The following is a 19,638-nucleotide window of genomic DNA, read 5'->3' as shown; positions in this document are numbered from 1 at the left end:
CTGGACATATTTAATGTACACAATTTGATGAGGTTAGAGAGATGTAGACACTTGTGAAACCATTGCCAATTAAAGTATTGATCACCTCCAAAAGTTTCCTAATGCTCCCCACCTTTTCTTGGTGGTAAGAACACTTAATATTATTGACATCTACCCTCTTGACAATTTTTTAAGTGTATACTACTGAATAATTAACTATAGGGACTCTAATGTATAGCAGATCTCTAAAAAGTATTCATTTTGCACAGCTGAAGCTTTATACGTGTTGAAAAACAACTCCCTATTTCCTCTTCCCCCAGGTCCTGGCAACCACCATTCTCTGTTTCTATCAGTTTGACTGTTTTTAGATACCTCATATAAGTAGAATCATGAAGTGTTTGTCCTTCTGTGGCTGGCTTATTTCACTTAGCATAATATCCTCCTGGTTCATCCATGCTGTCACATATGGCAGGATTTCCTTCTTTTAAGGCTGAATAATATTCCATTTGTATATGTATATACCACATTTTCTTTACCTATTCATCTATTGATGAACATTTAGGTTGTTCCCATATGTTGGCTAGTGTGAATAATGCTGCAGTGAATATGTGAGTATTGATATCTCTGAGATCCTGACTTCAATTCTGAGAACTACCAAACATTGATGAAAGAAGTTAGAGACAAATACATCGACATTCCATATTCATGGATTAACAAATTTAATATTGTTAAAATATCCATACTACCCAAAGTGATCTACCAATTCAGTGATATTCCCATCAAAATTCCAATAGCATTTCTCACAGAAATAGAAAAAAAAAATTCTAAAATTCACCTGGAACCACAGATGACCCCAAATAGTCAAAGCAATATTGAGAAAGAAGAACAAAGCTGGAGGCATCACAATTCCTGATTTCAAAATATATTACAAAGCCACAGTAATTTAAACAGTATGGTACTGGCATAAAGACAGACATATAGACCAGTGGAACAAAATAGAGAGCTCAGAAATAAACCCACTCATATGCAGTCAGCTGATCTTCAGTGAAGGTGCTAAGAATACACAATGGGGAAAGGATAACCTCTTCAACAAGTAGTTATCTGAAAACTATAAAACTGTACCCCAATCTTACACCATACATAAAATCACCTTAAAATGGATTAAAGACTTAAATGCAAGACCTGAAACTGTAAAACCCCTCAAAGTAAACATAGAAGAGAAACTTGTTGACATTAACCTCATCAATGATTTTCTTGGTTATGACACCAAAGGGACATGCAGCATAAGCTAAAATACATAAGCAGGACAATATGAGATCAAAAACTTCTGTACAGGAAAGGAAACAAAAGAATGAAACAGCAACCTACCGAATGGGAGAAAATACTTTCAAATCATATATCTAATAAGGGGTTAATTTCCAAAATATCAATGCATAAAGAACTCCTAGAACTCTATAGCAAAGTAACAAGTAACTCAATTACAAAATGGGCAAAAGGCTTAATAAGCATTTCTCCAAAGAAGACATACAAATGGCCAACAGATACATGAAAAAATGTTCAATGTCACTGATGATTAGGGAAATGCAAATCAGAACCACAGTGAGATATCATCTTGCACTTGGTAGAATGGCTATCATTGGAAAACAAAAGATAAGAAGTGTTGGCAAGAATGTGGAGAAATTGGAACCCTTGTACATTGTTGGGGAATGTAAAATGCTACAGCTTTTATGGGAAACAGTATGGTGGTTCCTCAAAAAATTTAAAAAAGCCACTATATGATCCAACAATCCCACTTTTGGGTATATATTCAAAAAAATTGAAATCAGGATCTCCAAAAGACATACTTCATTTTGAGTTAATTTATGTATAAAGTGTGAAGTTCATTATTTTTATGTATAGATGTTCAATTGTTCTAGTACCTGTTGTTGAAAACACTCATTGCTTTTGTACTTTTGTCAAAAATAAGTGGTCATAGTTGTGAGTTATTTAGATCAATTTATTTTATATTTTTCTCATTCAAATTAAACATTCTCTAAAGTAAATTTTGTTTGGATATAATTTTTATTTTCTGTTAAACTTTTAGCAAATCTTTGGCAAATAGTTTCATTGTTTCCCTTTAGAGGAGGAGCTATATCTAAAATTGGATGCTTTCAATCATGGAGAGTTTGCTAATCACGTTTATTAGGGGACTGATAAACTGAAAATCTAGAAGAAGAATATTATCCATGGAGGATTAAGATTAGGACTAGCTGTTAATGCAGCCAAATCCCACACATTAATGTCAAATCAGTCTGTTTTGGCTGTCCTTTTTTCATGTTAGGTGATGCCTAGAACAGGTCTGGGTTTTCCTGCTTTTAATGGTTTGTTAGGAGTCTCAGAAAAAGTTTCTAGGTAAAGTACCTAGCATTCCAGCTAGACAAGTCTTTTAGCTGAACTGAAATCTTAATTTCATTAAGGATTCTTGTCTCTGCCTATTTTCATCAGCTGATATGAGTCTAAAAGGAAACAAAGTTTTTGTTTTTGTTTTGTTTTTCATATGATAGTCTTTATTTTTATTTTTTTTAGAAATTTTTAAAGAACTTTTATTGACATATAATTGACATACAGTAAACTGCATATATTTAAAGTGTACAATTTGATATTTTTTTCTTTTTAGTAATGTATATATGGCAATCCCAACCTCCCAATTCATCCCTCCCCCAACCTCCCCCCACACCTCCCCCTAACCCTGCTTTCCCCTCTTGGTGTCCATATGGGAAACAAAGTTTTTTGATAGGTATTAAAGTGTTTTAGGAACTGAAATTCTCTAAATGTAAATAGTGCCACATATTGCAAACACAGTGTGGTGGTTATGGAGTGCCTTTTCCCTATGAACACAGACTCTAAATGAACCAGTTTTCTAAGGCCATGAAACAGCATGTGAAGTATAAGGCCATGCTCATTTCAGATCTGGCACATTAGGATGTTCTCTGAATTACAACATACATTAAAACATATATAAACTGTAATTTACAATTTAAAAAATAAGAAAATGAACACCCAGGTACCCAGTATCCAATTTAAGAAGTAGAGCATTATACATATCTTAGAAGCTTCCTGTATGACCTCACCGTTGCATTCTTCCCCTCTCCTTGTCAGAGGTAACCACTATCTTGATTTTTAATCAGTCCTTTTGTTTTAAGATTTATTCATTATTATTATTATTTTTCTGATCTTTATTGGAGTATAATAGCTTATACTGTTGTGCCAGTTTCTGCTATAATTTCAACAATTGGAATAGGAATGGTGAGCTTTAAAAAGGAATGAGGATAAGGATGCAGATGCAGAGAATGTACTGGAGGACACGGGATTGGGGGGGGCAGGGGCGAAGGGGAAGCTGGGACGAAGTGAGAGAGTAGCACAGACATATGTACACTACCAACTGTAAAATAGATAGCTAGTGGGAAGTTGCTGTATAACAAAGGGAGATCAGCTGGATGATGGGTGATGCCTTAGCGGTCCAGGACAGGAAGTGTGGGAGGGAGTCGTGGGAGGGAGGGGATATGGGGATATATGTATAAATACAGCTGATTCGCTTTGGTGTACCTCAAAAGCTGGTACAAGAGTGTAAAGCAGTTATATTCCAATAAAGAGCTTTAAAAAAAAAAAAAAGGCTAACTTATAAATCCTTGCGTGAGATGAGAGCTTCATTAAAAATGCAATCCAAAAAAGAAAAAAAAAAGGAGAAACCCATTCTGATCTCCCCACTGCTGATATTCAGCTACAAGGAGCAAAAATATTCCTCTGGTCACTTCGGATATGTTTATTAACTTGCTTCCTCCCATTTCCCCCTATTTGCCTCTCTTTGCTCTCTCTGTGGAAACTCGCTGTATTCCTTTGAGTTTTTAATGATACAGATTTACAGTGCTCTTCCGTGGTGTTCTGTCAAATGCATTTGCTTTCTCCAGATCTGAAACATGTTTCAAAGTATTTGTTATGCAACATAGACACTGCTTCTTTCCTTACAATGATGATAATTATAACAATACTTTCAATTTTTGTTTTACCTTTTCTCTGAAGTGTTTCACATGCTAATGCAGGTTAGTTGAACTAGGTCTCCTGGACAGAGTGACACATAAATGTGATGCTGAAATGCACATTTAAAGTAAACGAAGACTTGATTTCCAACTTATTGCTGTCCCGCCACACCCTCCATCACACCAGCATTTACTGGTTACGGTTCTCATCTACATTTGAACATATCATGCCTTTCCATCTCTTGTACCCCCCCCAGCTCATGAATTCTGTCTCCAAATGCTTCTATAAAAATCACATTTTGAGGCATTCATGCTAAATATCAAAGTCCTTCACCCACTCCAGCTGCCACCAAAAAGCATTTGTCCAGCTGTCACCAACAATGCTTTTAAATGCCAGTCAAGGCATGAGAGAACAAAGTATACGGCATTTTTCTGGGACTCATAATGATAAAAGTTAAAGCATCTTATTGATATTCATCAAGGATGTAAGGTGAGGCAGAATTTTACATGCAAATGAGAAAGGGGCTTAGAAAAACAAGCTGTGCTTCTGAGCCAGCTTTTGAAATGAAGGAAGTTGGAGGCAAAGAAAGTTTTTAGAAAATTACTTTAGAATTTGTGAAATTTTTTTACCAATACATAAAGAGATGAAAGCTGTGCACATTCTGTGATTAAATCAAGGCTCAAGGGATCATAGTCTGAGCTGGTTTGGAAAGTACAATATGATCTGAATTTGGAGATCTGATCCCTATCACCTGTTCTCCCTCTTCTCTTCCTTCCTCCTTATACTCTTTTAAACTCCCTTCATCACAATAACTGTTTTTGTTGATTGAATCTGGTTACTCAAAAAGGAGAGTGACATGTCTTGTGCCTTCAATACAAGATCCACATCTTTGCGGCCAGGGTTGTTGCTAGAAAGTTATATGTGATTTGAGACACCCTTGGCTTCGTCAGCAATTAACAACTACAAACATGCATATAGCACTTGCTCTATGTGAGGCTCAGTTTTATTTTACATATATTATTTTATCCTTAGCGCAACTCTGTGTTACTGATGGGGAAACCAGGTTACAGAGAAGTTACATCACTTGCCTGTGGTTGTTGAGTAGCAAACTCAGGATGTGAAGTGGATAATCTGACTCTCAGGTTTCAGGCTCTCACCCTCTATTTTACCCTACCTACAGATTTTTTTAGAAAAGGTTTTTATGGAATGTTGACTGAAAAAACAATGCCCAACATGAGAGCTGTGAATTGAGTTTCACTTGAGGCAAAATGAGGACTATAACCTGGGAGACAGTGTCTCAGATGGTTCCAAGGAACTGCTCCAAAGAGGTGGGGGGGAGGTCAGTATTATATATGAGTTTGGTGAAGGGAGGGTACTTGAAGTCGAGCGCACATTTTGGCAGAGGCTTGCTGCTAGTCACGAGGAGCAGATGTCACCGCAGATGATTTTAGTGTTTCTCTAGATATGAGGAGGACGTGGGCTCATAAAATCTTCTCCTGAAAATATCTAATTATCTGAAGGCCTGTTCTGCCAGTTTTTCCCAGAGCAAGGAGTGCCTTATGCCTGATCGCCACCCTGAGCTCCTTTCTGGGTGTGTTGAAGCTCAGTGGCTGTGGTGGCTAGTGACTTAATCCTTACAGAGGCAGATGGCCAGTGCCAATTTTTAGGTGGTGGGAAGGTGCCACAGTCTATCTGTCGCTGAGAATTTGGCCGTGTCAAAGGGTCTGCCACCCCAATTAGGCTGCTTCATCCCACACTGCTATAAGTCCCCCTTGCCCACGCTCATATTCCCAGTCCCTGAATTCTAGAAGTACTTTCTGCATTTCTTAAATATTGGTGGAATAGAATCTATCTGAATAATCTGTATTTTTGTTTAACTGTATCATGGACCTGTTTTATCTTCCTGCTTAGAGTATAGCATTTGGAGACCAGAGTCTATGTCTTATATTTTATGCTGACACCAATCTGTAGCACAGTCCTTTTCCCTAGGAACTATTTACATGCTGTATTGGTAGATAAATGAGAGTAGTAATTAAAGAACTAGGATGGAAAGATTGTCTGAATACCTAAAAGAGAAGAATTCAACCTAAAAAGGGGATGGGGATGGGAAAGGAAGAAAAAAATGCAAAGAAAACAAAGAAAGAAGCTACCAACTTCCAAGCAGGAGTGTTCCAGACTAGGGAAATGGTAGGATGAATTAACTTGACATTCAGAATTCTTTCTAATTGAGAGAGAGACAAAGCTGGACTTGGATTTTCTCGGTGGTTATATTTCCTCTTGTGTACATGTCGTGCCCATATATCTCCTCATCCCTGCAATATGGTCATTTATTCTGTATTCAGGAAGACCAGCCTGACAGTATATTGCTGTCATGAAGCACCACCATGAAGATAAATAGAAGGATCTATAAGGAGATGGCCACATTCTAAGGTCAAAGTCACAAGGAAAATCCAGAGCTCTTTGAAATAGCAGCCAAATCAGGCAATTTGCTGAGCTTGTATGTTTTATTCCAGAACCTGAAAATATCTGAGAGGGGGTATCCCGGCAGCATTAGCAGACAGCAAAACTCATTACCTTGTATTGAAACTTTTATCATTGTGTCAGATTAGATAAAGTGAAAGCTGGTTTTAATAAGAAATGAAAAATTTGAAAACATCTGAAAGTTCCAAGTTTAGGGGAATAATGAAAACTTGGTCGAACATAAGAGTCATGACATTTTACAAGACTTTATGTAAGATTTTATAAGATTTTAGTCTGATGTCCATTTTTGTGCCATTAATTTTAATGGTACACTTTAAATAAATTTCGTTGAATGAAACATCTGTTGTTTAGTTTTAGTCTAATATTCATCCATGTTACATTTATAGGCAATATTAAGGAGTTTGCTTTTTCTCTAACAATGTTGTTTCTCTCTCCAGACTTGCCACTCAGTTTTACTATATTACTCTCTATTTCTGAAGTAAGCAATTTTAAGCAAGCCTCCTTTCTTTTGGGAGACTGTTGTTCCAAGATAACCGCAATTAATTCACTAATTTCCTTCGTAGCCTAATTAGCAATGGTTATCAGATGAATCTGAAATTGCCTGGAAAGAGTTCACAGAATAGTTTTAACAAACACGAACTTTCAGCAAAGTAAAATTTTCCTTTGAATATTTTAAACTCACTTATCATGTAAAGATTCTAATTGCAGCTCTTACATTGTTGTTTATAATTGCTCAAACATCTAACTTGAAGTTGTTCTTTACAAAACACTTTATGAAAATGCTTCTCTGCAACCAGTTCACTGCAGCCCTAAACAGTGAACATGTGTGTTCTGGACCGTTTGGCAGAACTACATCAACGCACACGTGAATGCCGAGGCTGTCCTTGCTTTGTGGGCTTTAAGGTCATTTTCATCATTCTCCGTCCTTTACTTCCATGCATGATACACAATTTTCTGATTACGTTTGGCTTTCAAATAGATTTTCAAAGAGAATGTACTCATTGATGAGTGACCCTCTTCTCATTGGCATTTTGGTGAATGCAACAGTCTTTTCTGAGTTTGGTTAACATAAGAGAATGGTGTTAGTCCCTTAGAAAATGATGAACTCTGGATACACTGACAAAATAATAATTTTAGACTCTAGAAGCTGTACTTCACCAAGGAAATGCCACTGTGGTGAGGTCTCCCTAAGGGACCAGTTCATCGCACCAGGTGGCACTTGCCCTTAGGCTGTGTAACTGCGGCCTGGGTGTGTTTTGCTACAAGGAGTTGAAGGATTGGCTTCCTCGTACAACTGGGGAGTCTTCCTTGACTCTCTCTTCCTGGTCAGCCAGATCGTGGATGGGGGAGGGTCTTCTTATTCGGCAACTTCATTCCTGGGAAATGCAGAGCAGAAGATGGTCTTGGTCCAGTTTCATGAAATAATTCCACCATCCTATACCACTTTTCTTTTTGTCTTTTTCCAATCTTATTTTTCTGAGATGAGCCCCAACTGTCTATATTTTAACCCTGCAACCCTGCAAATATTACCTTAATAGTTAATGTAATATCACAAAAGAGAGACATGAATTACCTGTTGTAATTTGTTATGTACGGAATGACATATATAACGTTTCTACTTTAGGAAACACCGATCACTCATTAGTCATTTACTGTGCCTAAATATGGATCCTTTCTTCGCGAGGTCTCACGAATATATTCCCTTCCTTCTATTTCTGACAGTACCTCATAGTCCAGGTCCTCACTGGCTTTTGGACTATCATCTATTGCAGTAGTCATCATATTATTTTTTAAATTCCTTTTGTGCTACATGGGTATTGTCATACAAGCTTTGGCCCAGGAACCAGGAGACACAGGTTATGAATAAATGCAATTATGAATTTTAGTCACCTACCTGGATCTCAGTTTTCTGAACATAAAAGAATGGTGATAGACTAGCACGCTTCCAGAAGCCCTTGCTGCGCCAAAAGGGAACCACTGTGTCAGTAGTCTAGCCCCACCTCTGCCCTAAAGTCTCCAGTGGCTCTTAACTCTTTACAGAAGAAACTTTAGAAACGTAGGCCTTTATATTCTGGGCAAACCTAATTTAAAATGTTTCCCCTGTTTGATCTCATTTTACTGATGGTTTTGCACATGTGGTTTATTGATACATTGATGGCTTCTCCCTACTGCTCTTCCTACCTCCTGCCTCCTCTGTGCTTAACTGAGTCCTACTCTTCCTTCAACATCTGAATCAAGCTCTGCAGTTGTAACACGGTCCCTAAGCATCTTCCAGTACCCACAGTGATGTGCCTTCCTTGAGTTCCCATTTGGCCTATACGTGTGTTCCTGAAAAGCATGCACTTAAAAGTACCAGAACTCATGAGGAAAGTGGGTTGGGAGCACATCACTCAAAACCTTTGCAGCTTTGTGGCCAGAGCACAAATGAAAACAAAAATAATCCTTTCATACATTTTAGTGTAGTTTCAAAAGACTTTAAAATTCCTAAAAAATGAGAAATACTACAGTGAATTTAGGACTTTACCTAAAAAAAGGCACTTTGATGATGGGAGGGAAGATATAAGGCAAGATCAAGGCTGCTGAGTTAGGGAATTGAGCAACATGTACGAAGATCTGGGAGGACCTGCAATAGCTCTTCTAAGACAGAGTACATGACTGAACTGAGCCAAGAGGGAGGACATGGGCCACGTGTATAGTGGCTTGCTGTACTCGGCTGTGCTAGTGTCATGTGAATTCAGCTGCTAATACTGGCTGGCGCAAATTAGTAATGGGCTAAAACCAATCCTGTATAAACCAGTGCAACTTCTATGTTATCCTGATATCATTCCTTCATTTACTCATTCCTTGTAAGCTAATTTGCGTTATGGTAACAGATATTGTATCAATGAAAATTATTCTTTTCCTTGGTTTTAGGTATTTTATGTCACCAGCAGACAGTTTAATTTACTTTAATAATGATGAAAAAAAATCTCAGGCACAGGAATTCAGCATTTTACTGGATGCTCAGCTTGCTAATTTGTTTTCTTTACAACCATTTTTGAAAGTCACCAGCAGATAGTTTAATTTACTTTAATAATGATGAAAAAAAGCTCAGGCACAGGAATTCAGCATTTTACTGGGTGCTCAGCTTGCTAATTTGTTTTCTTTATAACCATTTCTGAAAACAATTACTTTCAGGATGGAGATCTCCTTTACTGTCTTGTAAGTGCCTTGAAGAGTACCGTGACGGAGAACTGTTTAGATTCCCTAATTCACTGTGTTTTGAGGTGCTCGATATGTTCTTGATTAATGACTGGTTGCCCAGCACACACACACACACACACACACACACACACACACACACACACACATAATTAGAAATAAATATTTAAACCTTATTTCTCTAACACAGTTGTATTTAAACTTTCATTATAAATATTTCTCTTATCAGTCATGAATAAAATTATGGAAGTAAATAAACAAGGCTTGCATTCAGTAAATGTGGAAGGAAAAACTATACAATTATCCGTATATTGAATTTGTTATTGTTCTGGTTAGAAATGAAATGCGGTTCCTGAGGAAAACTGTGCATGGTATACCAGCACCTTTTCTGCCATTGTGGATCTGTAAGAAAAAAAAATTCTAAGCATTTGCACAATTCTATCCTAAGAAAATTAGAAGTGTTGATTGTAAAGGAATGAAGTAGCAGCTATTTAGAACAGAGTGTCTCTACCCCACATATGTGTGCAAGATCCGGCATGCTTCCTGTGCTTAATAGGCATATGGCCCTTGTGTGGGTAACTCTTCCGTGAATGTGTGATGGTGCCATCATGTGCTTTGCACATGGGGGAAAATCCTCTGCTGAAAGATTCTGCGTGTTGCTAAAACTGTACCGCTCTGAAAATAATCCGAATAAGAAAATATGTTTCCTCTCTCCATTTTCCAATTGAATGCTGACGAAGTGGTCCCTCGGGGTTTCTCACACACTATGTGTAATGCAACATCTTCTAAATTGAGAGTAAGGAGAAAACAGAACACATTCTTTTAGAATCTGAGCATTTTGTTGGCATCCTTCAGAAGCCACTTTGGTGAAAGAGAAGTTGATGTCAGGGCGGGTGACATTATTAGCTTGTCCCTCCCCTCAGGGAAAGGGATACTGCTGTAGGAAACCGATGAAAATTACTGTATAAGGCACAGGCTGCCAAGGAGGCAACTTTGATGAGCCAGGGTACTAATAAAAAGCCACCCGTTCCTCTGAAATGGGACTCATGGTAAAGGGAAGCAACTGACGAGAGGTATATTTCTGGGAATACTTTAGGTTATGGAGCATGGAACATCAGGGTTCCAAATAGTTACTTGGTTTCACTGTGGCAGTTAGCTACCAGCAGCCAGCACCTTTTATCTGCTAGATGTGACTCAAAATTTGACACTAATTATAATGAATGAGAAATTTACTCAAAGTTGGAGTCCAAGGCTGAGTGCTTGAGGACCTGGTAGTTATTAATGTTATTTGCTGGTCCTCAGAAGAATTAATTTCAAACCTATTAATTCTGTGGTCATTTCTCCTCTTTTAAAAATACTAGGTGAGTGATTCCTTTTATTGGGCTTTTTTTTTCTCTTGTGCTTTCTAAATTTTAGGAAGTATTATCTCTTTAGGTTGAAAAGCATATGACATGAGTCAGTGTAGTTTCTGTCCCAAATCCTTGTTGCTGTTGGCTGCAGTGCAAAAAAACAGTGACTCTCAGTATTCAGTGTGCATCAGAATCACTGGGGAAGACTTAAAAAATACAGATATTCAGGGCTTACCCTCAAAGGTTCTAAATAACTGGTCTATAATGGGCCTGAGCAACTGTATTTTAAAAAGCTCTTGACATTCTAAGGTGCAGCTAGGACTGAGGACAAACTGATTTAAATGACATATGTGAAGGTCATTTGTTAGAAGGACAGTGCCTGCTATTAGTATTGTTCAATTAACGATGGTGATGATGGTGGCGGAGGAGCTGGAGGAAGAGGAGGAAGATGATGAGAAGTAAGTACCATTCTGCCTAATGATGTCTTGAGGCACAACATCCTCTTAGGCAAGGATGACATTACTCCTGTTTTCTGTCAGTTTATTCTTCTTAAAAGTTGACTTCCCTTGTCCATGCAGTTGCAAATAGGTTCATCTATGTTTCTTTTCTTTTCTTTTTTTTTATATGCCAGATATTATTTATCCATTCATCAGTCGATGGACATTTTGGTTCTTTCCACTTTCCAGCTAGCTGCTATGAACATTTGTACATATTTTTATGTGGACATATGTTTTTATTTCCTTGTGTATATATTGGATTGGCCAAAACATCTATGTTTCTTGGGTTTTAAGTCCCTGTTCATTCTAAGATGCATCATCAAATTGGTAGTAGCTCTTTTCAAGGCAGAAGTGGCATCATGAGTGAAAGATTCAATTAAATTTGCCCCTCACTACAAATCACATTCTGATTTCAGAAAGAGTAACATGTGGGAAAAGAGTCTTATAAAAATGAGAAAATAGCCATTTGACTTTCCTTTTCCATTCAAGTCTGAAGGATCATCACCCAGTAAAATTAGTCTAATTAATGTTGGGAGTCTCCAGCAGAGTATTTCTGTTTATAAGCAGCTTAATGAAATCACCTTATTCAGGGAAGAAAGATTGATTTCCTCTCTCTTTGCATTTCAATAAAGTCCAAGTCAGTCATCTCTAGGAACTACACTTTTCCGACTTCAAATGTAGTATATTAAGTTGTCAAAATGTTTTTGTCAGTCACCTTCCACCACCCTAAGTGGAGAAAGCTGGTACAAATGTGAGCACAAGATACTAAAGACAGATAAAAATAAAACAAGCAGACTAAACTGTTGAGTTAGTTAGAAGTGTTTTTTTTGTTTGTTTTTGTTTTTTGTTTTGGCTGCATTGAGTCTTTGTTGCTATGTGCAGGCTTTCTCTAGTTGTGGGGAACAGGGGCTACTCTTCATGGCGGTGCATGGGCTTCTCAGTGCGGTGGCTTCTCTTGTGGAGCATGGGCTCTAGGCACGCAGGCTTCAGTAGTTGTGGCACACGGGCTTGTTGTTTCATGGCATGTGGGATCCTCCCAGACCAGGGATCAAACCCGTGTCCCCTGCATTAGAGGGTGGATTCTTAACAACTGTGCCTCCAGGGAAGTCCCTAGAAGTGTTCTTTTTTTTTTTTTTTAAGATGGAGATAGCTTTATTTGGGCTTAATTCTTTTTTTTTTTTTTTCCTGTTTTTTTTTTTTATTATTTTTTTTGGGGGTACACCAAGTTCAATCATCTGTTTTTATCCCTAGAAGTGTTCTTAAAGTACAACTAATCTACTGAGAAAAAGATGTTACATGTCACCTACAGATTGAATTATAGACTAGCTCATCAGATTAAAAAACTTCCTTTATCTTATATGAAAACGTAAATTACATTTCAAATCATGAAAGTTCTCATAATTTAGTGGTATTTTTTGATATAAAATTTCTGTCTCTCACTCTTTGCCTCTCCTTCTCCCTCTCCTTCTCCCTCTCCCTCTCCTGTTGTGGAAATAATTGTGATCTCAATAGGATGTTAAATAACTCAGAAGCTAATACTATATCTGTTTAAAGGTATCACCTTATCAAATGAATTTTCATTAACCATTTGATGTTTTTCCTTCCCTGGAGTAATCCCCTTTTACAGTTATTCTTGTGTTTCTCATATTATAATATTAGAAAAATGACAGCTAGTGGACTTTTTGAACTGTGTAGACAGACAAAATAAAGCCATCTGTATCTTCAGCAGCAAATAACTAGGTAATGGTATTTATTCTATTTCTGATAGTACAAAGAAGGCAGAGAGAATTTCAATACTTTTTTTTGGAAACACTAATTTTCTAGACACGCACTTGTGTATTTGCTTTAAAGCAATTTACCCCTACTGTAAATATAAAATCAGAATATCTAATAAACAACGTCAAGGTACATACTTATTAAGTTTATGTTGTACCCTATCAGCTCCGTATTATTTTTCTTGAAAGGCATTGAAATATAAGAGACTTGAACATTTGATGTAAGCTTTTATTATGAGTATAACAATTGAGGAAAACAAAAAGAGAAAAGATTGTATCTGTAAATTTTCTGCATGCTACCTATTCTGAGAGCATCACTTCTGCCCTAGTTTTATTGACATATATGTGACATAATCTTGTATAAGTTTAAGATGTATGTGTTGATTTCATACATTTATATATTGCAAAATGATTACTACCATACTGTTAGCTAACACCTCTAACACTCACATAATTAACATTTCATTTGTGTGGTGAGAACATCTAAGATCTACCCTCTTAGCAACTTTTAAGTATAATACAGTATTATAAACAATGATCACCATACTCTACATTAGATCTCCACAACTAATTTGTCTTATAACTGGAGGTTTGTACCCTTTCACCAACATCTCCCCATTTCTCCTACAACCACTCCAGCCCCAGTAACCACTTTTATACTCTGTTTTTGTGCGTTCAGCTTTTTTAGATTCCACATATAAATGGTAGCATACAGCGTTAGTCTTTGTCTGACTTATTTCACTAAGTATAGTGCCTTCAGATCCATCCATGTTTTTGCAAATGTCAGAATTTCCTTCTTTTTCATGGCTGAATAATATTCCATTGTACATATATACTGCATCATCTTTATCCATTCATCCATTGACAGACACTTAGGTTGTTTCCATATTTTGACTATTGTGAATAATGCTGCAGTGAACACTGGAGTGCAAATATGTTTTCAAGATCCTGTTTTCACTTCCTTTCAATGTGTGCTTAGTAGTGGAATTACTGGATCATATGATGGTTCTATTTTTTACTTTGTGAGGAACCTCCATTCTGCTTTCCATAATGGCTGCATCAGTTTATGTTCCCAAGAGTGGACAGGGATTCTTTTTCTCCACATCCTTACCGACACTTGTTATCTCTTGTCTTTTTGTTGCTAGCCATTCTAATAGGTTTTAAGTGTACAAGTCTTTCACCTCCTTGGTTAAATTTATTCCTAGGTATTTTATTTTTCATGATGCAATTGTCAATAGTATTGCTTTCTTTCTCTTTCTGATAGTTTATTTTTAGTGCATAGAAACACAAATGATTTTTGTATATTGATTTTGTATCCTGAAATTTTGTTGAATTCATTGATTAGTTCTAAGAGTTCTTTTGATGGTATCTTCAGAGTTTTTTTATACATAGTATCAAGTCATGCAAATAGTGAAGTTTTACCTTTTCTGATTCAAATAACTTTTTGTTGTTGTTGTTGTGTTGTTGTTTTTTTCTTGCCTAATTGCTCTGGCTAGAACTTCCAATACTATGGTGAATAAAAGTGGCAAGATTGGTATCCTTGTCTTGTTCCTGATGTTGGAGAAAAAACTTTTGGCTTTTCACCATTGAGTAGATGTTAGCTGTGCGTTTGTCACGTATAGGCTTTATTATGTTTGGGGCTGACCTATCCTTTTTTTTTTTCGTATTTTTGTATACCACCCTTTTTCTATATTTTGTAGTTTGAAATGAGCTTTTTACATAATTTTACTTTTCTCCTTTCTTCTGAGATTAGAACATTTCCTCAAACCATATACAGAAATAAAATACCTTTTTTTTTGGTGTTTCCCTAGTTTGCAATGTATATATATTTATACTAAACCTAGTCCACTTTCAAGTAACACTATCCAGCTTCACAGGTAGTGTTAGTACCTTATAATAACAAAATACTCCTAATTACTAGGTTCTCTTTTCTTCATATCTTCACCAGTGTTTGTTATTTTTAGATTTTGATGATGACCATTCTGATAGATGTGAGGTGATATTTCTTTGTGATTTTGATTTGCATTTCTCTGGTGATTAGCAGTGTTGAGCATCTTTTCATGTGCCTGTTGGCCATCTGTATATCTTTGGGAAAATGTGTATTTTGGTCTTCTCCCCATTTTTTGATTGGGTAGTTTTTTTTTTTTTGATATTGAGTTATATGAACTGTTTATATATTTTAGATATTAACCTCTTACCAGTTATATCATTTGCAAATATTTCCTCCTGTTCAGTAGGTTGTCTTTTAGTTTTGCCAATGGTTTCCTTTGCTGTGCAAAAACTTTTAAGTTTAGTTAAGCCGAATTTATTTATTTTTGCTTCTATTTCCTTTGTCTGAGGAGACAGATTTAAAAAATATTTCCACAACATATGTCAAAGAGTGTTCTGCCTATATTTTCTTCTAGAGTTTTATGGTTTCAACTCTTATCTCTAGGTCTTTAATCATTTCAATTTTATTTCTGTATATGGTTTGAGGAAATGTTCTAATCTCAGTCTTTTACAAGTAGCTGTCCAGTATTTCCAGCACCATTTATTAAAGAGACTGTCTTTTCTCCATTGTATATTCTTGCCTCATTTGTCATAGTTTAATTGACCATAAGTATGTGGGTTTTTTTCCTGGCTTCCTATTCTGTTCCATTGATCTATGTGTCTGTTTTTGTGCCAGTACCATGCTATGCTGATTACTCTAGCTTTGTAGTATAGTGTGAAGTCAGGGAGTGTGCTAGTTCCAGCTTTGTTCTTTTTTCTCAAGATTGCTTTGACAATTTGGGGTCTTTTGTGGTTTGATATGACTTTAGGATTATTTGTTCTAGTTCTGTGAAAAGTGTCATGGATATTTTGATAAAGATTGCATTAAATCTGTAGATTACTTTGGATAGTATGGATATTCTAACAATTTTCTTCCAATCTGTGAACACAGAATATCTTTCCATTTATCTCTATCATTCATTTTCCTTCATCAGTATTTTATAGTTTTCCAAGTATAGTTCTTTCACTGCCTTCATTAAATTTATTTTTAGGTATTTTATTGTTTTTGATGTAATTTTAAACAGGATCATTTTCTTCTTTCTCTTTCTGATAGTTTATTATTAGTGTATAGAAAAGCAACAGACTTCTATATATTAATCTTGTATTCTCCTATTGTATTGAATACATTTATTGGTTCTAATAGTTTTTTGTTTGTTTTGTTTTTGTGGAGTTTTTAGGGTTTGCTACATATAGTGTCATCAGCAAATAGTGATGGTTTTACTTCTTTCCTTCCAATTTAGATGCCTTTTATTTCTTTTTCTTGTCTGATTGCTGTGGCTAGGATTTCCAATATTATATTAAATAGAAATTATAAGATTGGGCACCCTTGGCTTGTTCCTGATTTCAAAGGAAAAACTTTCAGCTTTTCACCATTGTGTATGATGTTAGCTGTGGGTTTGTCATAAATGGCTTTTATTATGTTGAGAAATCTTCCTTATATACCAATTTTGATGAGAGTTTTTCATCACAAACAGATGTTGAATTTTGTCAAATGCTTTTTTTTGCATCTATTGAGATGATCAGGTGATTTTTATTCTTCATTTTGTTAATGTGGTGTATCACATTGAATGATTTGCAGATATTGAACCATCCTTGTGTCCCTGGAATAAATTCCACTTGATCATGGTGCATAATCCATTTTATGTATTGTTGAATTTTGTTTGCTAATATTTTGCTGCAGATTTTTGTGTCCTTTCTGTCTTTCTCCGTCTGATATTCCCATTACATCTATAGTTGTAATGGTTGCACAGTTGTCACACAGTTCTTGAATATTCTCTACTGTTTTTTTCCATCTTTTTCTTCCTTGCTTTTCAGTCTTACAAGTTTCTATTGAGATACTCTCAATGTCAGAGAATTTTTTCCTCTGCCATGTCTCTTCTGCTAATGTGTCCCTCAAAAGTATTCCTCATTTCTATTACAGTGTTTTTTATCTGTAGAATTTCTATTTGATTCTTTCTTAGAATTTCCATCTCTCCCTACATTACCCATCTGTTCTTCTATATTGTCTTTTTTTTTTTTTTCATTAGGTCCCTTAGCATATTAATCATAATTGTTTTGAATTCTGGATCTGATAATTCCAACATTCCTGCTATATACCTTAGTCTGTGCTTCCTCTGTGTTTTCAAACTGTGTTTTTTATCTTTTAGTTTGCCTTGTAATTTTTTGTTGAAAGTCAGAAATAATTTACTGGGTAAAAGGAATTGCTTTAAATATGCCTTTAGTGGTGTTGTGGTAAGGTGTGGGAGTGGGGAAGCATTCTATAGTCTTATGATTAGGCCTCAGTCTTTTAGTGAGCTTGTGCCCCTGGACTGTGAACTTCACTGGTGCTTCTCAAATTCCTCTCCCCTCCTTCACTGACACCTTAGGTGAACAGGATGGTTAGAATAGGCTAGAGTTGGGTATTTATCTTCTCCCCGATCAGTTAGGCTTTGATAAAACTAGTAAAATAAGTTTCTCTTGAAGCCAGATTTTTCTATGAAGAACAGAATGCTTTGGTATATTTCAAAGTGGTTACTTCCCCTCTACCCTGGCTGGAAGCTCTGAGGGTATATTCTCTCTGATTTTCACTGTGAGAACCTACTAGGGCTTTTGGAGGTAAAACCCACAAAAGCATGAGGTCTTCCAAATGACTGGGTCCCCTCAAATTTTTAACTCTCAGACTTTTTCCACCCTGAGCCTCCAGCAATTTTGCAGTTATAGTTTAGGTTTTTTCCTATGCTGGTACTATATCCTAGGGAGGTTTCTTCTCTGGTAAGTTGTGATTCTCTGTAACCTCCTGTTTGTCTCTCCAGTTTTTGGAAGAGTGGTTTGCCATGTGACATCACTTCTATGACAGATCTGAGAAGAGTTTTTAATTTTTTAGTTTGCTCTACTTTTTATTTATTATGGCAGAATGACAACTTCCTAGCTCCTTACATGCTGGAGTGGAAACCAGAAGTCTCATATTGCCCTTTTAATGTTGGGTTTATTCTTAGGTATTTAATATTTTTAAATTGCTATTGTAAATTGGGTTTTTCCTGGTATTACATATCCTAACTAGTATTGTTTTATACATGAAAGCTGTTTCTCTCTGTATGTAAATTTTTTCCAATCACCTTACTAAATTCTCTTATTATTTATAATAATAGCTTTTCAGTAAAATCTGTTGGTTTTCCAGGTATATAATCATGCCAGTTCACTGCCCAGCACAACTAGAGTAAAATGGGAAGGGTGGTCCCTGGGGTTGTGCAACATGGTGACCCTGGTAATTCACGTCACCTGAAGGAGAGAGAATTTTACCTCCTCCTTTTCAATTTTTATACTTCTCATTTCTTTGTCTTGCCTAATTGTATTGGCTAGTTCTTCCAGAACAATGTAAAAATAACATTGGAATTATTGTCTTTATTTTTCACTTTAATAGGAAAATACCACTACTGTTTCCTATTAAGTGTGATGCTAGTATCATGTTAAAGATATCTTGAGTAATTTCTACTATTTAAGGTGTTTTAAAAATTAGGTGTAGGAGACAATTTTGAGTGCAGTTGATATTTGAGTCAATGGATGTCATCATGGTTACAAGAAAAGCATTTGTGTACCTACAAAAAGGAAGGGATCATGGATTAAATTTGAGGGAACATCTATATTTAGAGGGTGGAAGGAGAAAGAAAACATAGAAGCAGTCAAAGGAGAGTCCAGGTCAACATAAAACTGACTGATAGTGTTTTGAAAATTTGCCAGTATTATTTATAGAAATGTAAGCTATTTATTCTTGAACTGAAGCCCCAGTGACCAGTAGAATAAAATAATTAGCATATTGCTTATTTGGTTTGGAAGAATAATGTGTATTAGTTTTGTAGAATTGTTGTAGAAGTTACAAATGATGTATGAAATAAAAGACATATCTCTATATGCTGGAACATTGCATTCGGAGGCAATCAGACAGGTCTATTGAGCTCAAAGTCCAAGATAAACTAAAATGAAGCCCTTTGCTTTATATTCTGAAACATTGAACTGTTTCTTGTTTTCCTAATGTTTCACAAAATTAAATCTGTTGCCCTGGCAACACCTCATATCAGTTCTGTTAACAACAACAAAAAAGTGATTCTCAGTTGTGCAAAATTTCCTTAGAAATGTTTCTGCATAAGGCATATTTCAGTGATGTTCTCTGAAGAAATGGTCAGTTCACTAAATTGGAAAGTGTGGATGGAGGTGCCACACTTTCCAATTTAGTGAAAAATGTGGCACCACATAATTGCATCACAAGTGAGATCTTGCATGTACCGAATGTACATAAACATGTAAAATATAATATTAAGGAAAGAATCTAGAGAA

This window comes from Hippopotamus amphibius, chromosome 1 (genome assembly GCF_030028045.1).
Source record: "Hippopotamus amphibius kiboko isolate mHipAmp2 chromosome 1, mHipAmp2.hap2, whole genome shotgun sequence".
NCBI lineage: Eukaryota > Metazoa > Chordata > Mammalia > Artiodactyla > Hippopotamidae > Hippopotamus > Hippopotamus amphibius.
The sequence above is the reverse complement of the archived record's forward strand: the minus strand, read 5'-3'. Positions refer to the sequence as shown.